Raw genomic sequence first — 6,007 nt, 5'->3', positions numbered from 1 at the left:
GGCTTCCTCCATCATGGTTAGAGAACATGACGGTTAGTATATATCCTACTTGTCTAAATCTATTGCAGAATATACCAAAGCTAAACAATGACTGTGCTTTTGTTTTAGTCGAGCTCCAGAACAACAGGACTCATTTCAAACATGTACTGGTTTAGAATTCTCAAAAAGGAAAAAAAAAAAAAAAAAAACTTACTTGGTACAGATTTTTTTTTAGGGGACAAGAATCTGAATCAAAACAGCAGGGTAATTCTTATAAACTTGGCTCTCAGATATTAAATTACACAAGCACCATAGGGGTCATTGTAACATCTTTTATAGAAAATTGCTTTGGTATGACCTGTCATAATACCTGGTAAAAACACCCTTTAAATAAGACTTGCAAAATGAAACTAATAAATCTCCATCAATCATGACAATGAGAGGGAAAATAAATACTCGTTGACTGTGTTTTGTTTTTTAAAAGGGTCTTCACAAGCACTTGAGTTTTTTAGAGGGGAAGTTACTATATAATATCTCTTTTACTAGCCTTTTATAACATGCTGAAAAGCATAAGAATACGTATTTGTTTAATAGCAATAATTTTGAAACCTGCCATTGGGCAAGGGAGACTATTTCTTACTCTATACTAAGGAGAAGAGAGCCAAATTCTTAAAGCAATATATAAGAAAAAGAAATTTATAACAAATTCAAATACCACATATAACACTTGCTAGCCAGTTACATGGGAAATTGAAAGTGACAGTTAAAAAATGTGTTGGGATTTATGTAACTAGTTTTAAAGTTTAATATTCCAACTTTGTTTTGCTCTGATGCACATTCACTATGAAAAATAAAACTATGTCACTGGTGAATCAAAGCTGTTTTGAGGTAGAAGCTCATGGCTTCTTATCATGAGCACAGGGGCCCCTTCCCTGGCCCAAAGTGGAGAATGGGCAGGTTCACTGATGTGCATTAAGGAATTACCAAGTCCAGTGTTTGGAATTAAGAAATGTTGTGGGGGAGGGGGCAGAAGCAATGTAAAATATCTGATTTATGATAAAGGTCAGAATGTCCTCTTCATTTATTTTCATTTTTTTCTCTAAACAGAAGCTGCATTTAATCCCAAGATGTAGTATTCTTATTTATTATTTAACCCTTTGCTGCTGCTAATATGTGCACATATTCAGGCTGTAGATTTTCCAAAAGGCATTTAATATTTTTGGCTGAGAAACACCAAGCCTCTGACCACAGGGAAGGATCACGTTTCTAGGATGTCGAGGGTACAATGTTTAGCACTGAAGAAACTGATTTTAGGAGACAGCTAAAAGTGATCTTAAGGTAGCACTAGATGCTGGATTGACCAGTCAGAGAGAAAGAAAACCATCTGCGAAAAAGACAAAGCTCTCAATGGGTTCCTAGGAAGTGCTACTTTAATGTCGACTTTTGGAGGTTTTTATTTTTTTTCAGTGACTTTTTTTTTTTAAAGAAAAACAAAATGTTATATGCTTTGGCAAGTGATATAATAAACTGTAATGGTGTGTAAATAAATAAATACTGACTTATGCAATTTCTGTACATAAGTGTGCTGGGGGAGTGGATGGCTCAGGTCTGGGACCAGCACTGTTCTGCGGGGCCGTGGAGTGAGCCCCCCAGCTCCTGGCTTTGCACCTGGTTCTTGTCGTAAGGCACCCAAGGCCATGAACAGCTGCCCCCCTACTTCTGGAGTGGTGGGTCCAGTTTTCACAAACATGAGCCTGGCCAGCCAAACCGCTGTCTTAACTGATGCCAACGCTGCACCTCAGTCACAGACTTAATGGGCATGGACTGATCACCCCCCCCATCTGTCATGCAAATGTCCCCAGGCCATGCCGACGGACATACCAGGTCACCCCAGGGCACCTGTCCCCGCCATGTCCTGCCAGGTCACCCTGGGGCACCTGTCCTTGCCATGTCCTGCTCTGTGGGTCAGTGAACGGCTTCAGTTTATGGTTTTCATGCGATTTCATCTCATTGACACTATGCTGTGTTATTTACTTGATAATCTGTAATTGTATGTAAATACATACAGGATTATGTAATTTGTGTAAATACATAATTACAGACTTTGGAAAACTGGTATTTTTTACTCTATGTCCATGTTGGAGCTGCTTCCGACTCTGTGCCTACACCAACCGATGGAATTTTAAAAACACGATCTCCTTGCTCTTACAGCTGTTGCGTGTGTGTTGAGGGGATGAGGAAGTGGGGTGCTGGGAGGCGGGAGCAGACCCACCCAGGTGTCTGTCTTTTCTGTGAGCCTGAGATGAAGTAACGGGGGGTGCCAGGGTTAGAGAGGCGTGGGCATGCCTCGGGCAGCACTCGGAGCTGTGTGCAGGCCTCCATGGACGGTTAAGGGGACAAAGGCACTGTCTGAGGTCGCGTTCTGTGTGTGCTGTCATTTGACCTCGAAACGTGCCAGATTTAGATCCACTGTTTGCGGCCACTTGCATGAAAGTGCAATGAAATGGTGGGGGTTGGGGAATGCACCAGATGGACTCAAAACATGCGTTCGCCACCAAGCCCATGTGTCTGTGTGCATGTATCTGTGATACATGCAGTGTCATACTGTGTCCACAGGCATTTCATGTTTTAAAACTGATATTTTATTGTTGCCAGTGGGACAGGGAGGAATTATGAGACTGTAAGGTGCCTGCCTCTATCACTCAGAGTCCCGCATCCTGGGGAGTGTGTAGGGCTGGCCAGATGGGAGCAGAGCTCCCTGCGGCTTCTCCTCTCCCTGCCCTGTGCCTGGGCAGCCAGCTCCCTTAGGTCTTTAGAAGAATTTTTGTTTGACGTTTTCTTCACCGGGTTGGCAGGGGGAGCAGGCAGAAATGAGACATGGCCTTTTCTATCATCTTCTTTGGGAAGAAAGCGGTAATAAGTGTTGCCCATGTGTGCCCTACCCCTTGGCACTGTGCCAGCTCACACTCACTAGGGCAGGTGGGTCCAGCCCTAAGGTTGGACAGTGTTTTGATGGTGACCAGGGATGCTGGGAAGACACCAAAGAGAGGCAGGCCTCTTTGCTGTTTGGTTGATAGTCAAAGAGAAAATCCATCTTTAGATTTCTCATTATTCTCTGAATATATTCCAGCTTATGTCTTGGAAAACATTTTTAAAACCACTTTAATTTAAAAAGTTGCAGGCATCCCCAGGTATCTCAAAATTCCCAGGTGGCGCTTGTGGTAAAGAACCCACCTGCCAATGCAGCAGACATAAGCGACCCCTGGGTTGGGAAGATCCCCTGGAGAAGGGCACGGCAACCCACTCCAGTCTTCCTGCCTGGAGAATCCCCATGGACAGAGGAGCCTGGCGGGCTACAGTCCGGGGGGTTGAAAACAGTTGGACAAAACTGAGCACAGCACCAGTTATCGAAACAACCCTTGGCCAACTGTGCTTGTAACTGGCTGTTGTTGTTTTTCCCAACCCTTCTGAAGATCCTTCTGATTACATTGTAGTTTTGGTTGTGATTCCCATTGTTTTTGATGGACTGAACCGGGCACGTTTGATCCTGGGAATGAAGGATTTACAAGATTGTGTAACGGCCCATGTTGGGCTGAGCTGCTGAGTTTGCCTGCCTCGCTCAGGGCCTCCGGGGATGGGCAAGTGGCCCTGACCATGTCTGTGGCCTGGCTTGGGGAACCTTGCTATGAACACACTCCAGCAGGCTTCTTCCTGAACACTTTGTGGGGTGTGGCAGAGCACTCTGGAGACTCCACCTGGCTGTTGTCTCTGGCTTCCAGTGTCTGCGGGTGTGCAGGGCGAGTGCATGGCAGCTCTGTGGGATTTCTGCTTCTTATGAATAAAAAGAGGGCTTCTCCTGGCTGGTGAGAATGCTGAGGACTATAACTGCTCCTTCAGAAAGAGGCAGTCCTCTGAACGTCTCTTCACTCCACGGGCAAGCAAAACCTGCCCTCTCTCCCTCCCTTTCTGTTTTCCTTTTCCTCATGCCTTCCCTCCCCCTTTCTTTGGTTATGTGGAGCTGGCAGCAGCAGTAAAGAGACAGGCGGGATCCTCAAGGGGTCCTGGAGCTTAAACCACAGGCACCCTGGTGTATTGTGATGAACCTGGGGATGGGAGGGTCCAGGGGCCGGGGTATGTCCATGCGCCTCATGTGGACCTTTGAGGATCTGAGGTCGTCATGTCTGAGATGAAACATAAAAGAGCAGGAGGGACAGGAGAGAGAGCTTATAGCTGCCGGCCCTCTGGATGTGTCAACGGTGCTTTGTTCCTGGAGAATCTGGGCTCGTTGGTCTTTTACTGGAGTTTCCTGGATGCCTGTGACGGACCCTGAGAAAGTGGAGAGGGCTGGCCAATTGGCCAGCACCAGTCGGGGCCTTGGTTCCTGGAAGTGGAGGCGGCCAGCTTGCAGTCAGGCCAGCTCGGCTGCATGGTGTCTGTGGGGGCTGCACGCACAGACTTCCGTTGTGTGTAGAGGAAGGTGACCCTATAATTTTTTGTTAATATTACTTTAATGTCCCCCTCTCATTTACCTCATGTCACAGGCACAGTCCACAACAGGATAGCACTGAAAATACAGAATAATAAAAGAGGTGAAAATACAAGCTTTAAAATACCCACTTCATTCTTTCAGTAAATACATATCGAGCAGCTGCTATATGACATGAAACAGTGCTCAAGATGTGGTGGGGGAAAAGAAGTCAAATTCAGAGCTTGTTACTTAAATTCAGGCTGGATTCTATGTTGACTGTTACATAAGCGTGCAGTTTGGATCCTGTTAGACTGGGGTGCCCATGTGAGAAGGCAATTAGGACAATGTTCCATGAACTTCACCCGTCTTCAACTATGTATCCAATTTACAGGAATATATAAGAACACAGATGCACTCCCATTCAAGTCCTATTGTTTTAAGAAAATGTTTTCTTTTTTCCTTTTTTTCATATTCTTTTGTGTTACAGTTTATCACAGGATTGAGTGTAGCTCCATGTACTATATACAGTAGGACCTTTTGCTAGCCATTCTATATATAACAGTTTGCATCTGCTAGACCCACCCTCCCACTCCACCCCTCTCCCACCCCTGCTCCCCCAGGACAGTGTTTTAAGAGAGTGTCCTCGAATTTGATGGTACAGATTCTTTCTGTAGATGATCTGCTCCTGGGCAGTAAATGGGTTTCTTCTGAAATAGAGGCAGCCCCATTTTTCCTTCTTTGGGAAAATCCACAGGAAAACCCACCAGAATTTCATTATCAGTTCCATATTTGTGACTTCTTTTAAGGATACCTGGACTCTGAAGGTACAAGAATCAATAAAGCTTTGGAAACTACCTCATCTCCCATACAACCGACCTCACTGAAATATCAAGAAAGGGGCAATACAGAGAGTAGCATGGAAACATATACAACACTATGTGTAAAATAGATAGCCAGTGGGAATTTGCTGTATGACTCAGGAAACTCAACCTGGTGCTCTGTAACAACCTAGAGCACTGGGATGGGGTGGAAGGTGGGAGGGAGGTTCAAGAAGGAGGAGACATAAGTATACCTATGGCTGATTCATGCTGATGAGTGGCAGAAACCAACACAATGTTGTAAAACAATTTATCCTCCAATTAAAAGTAAATAAATTAAAAAGAGAAATATAAAGGGCATCTAACAGCAGCTTTTATACCACAGAGATGAAATTACACATATTGGTTAGAGGGATAAAACTTCTCATTTTGTCTTCACAAGAATTAAAAGTCTGTAGTTAATCCTTTTCTAGTTTAGGGGGCCTTGGCTTCCTGCTTTCCTGGGTCTTCCCTCTTTGTCCCATATTTGAAGAGTAGAGATGCTTCAGTGCCTGCTGCAGAATAAATGGAACAAGTGGGATGTGGTGGGTGGCCTTTAGAATTTCTCTGGAGGAGTTTATGATGTGTTTGGCTTAGGGGATGAGGGCTGATTGAATTAGGGCAATGTTCAAAGCAGGGCTTCCCTGGTGGCTCAGGTGGTAAAGAATCTACCTGCAATACAGGAGACCCAGGTTGGATTCCT

The sequence above is a fragment of the Giraffa tippelskirchi genome, chromosome 12, assembly GCF_054371585.1.
Source record: "Giraffa tippelskirchi isolate mGirTip1 chromosome 12, T2T-mGirTip1v1.2.pri, whole genome shotgun sequence".
NCBI lineage: Eukaryota > Metazoa > Chordata > Mammalia > Artiodactyla > Giraffidae > Giraffa > Giraffa tippelskirchi.
Note: the sequence above shows the minus strand (reverse complement) of the source record.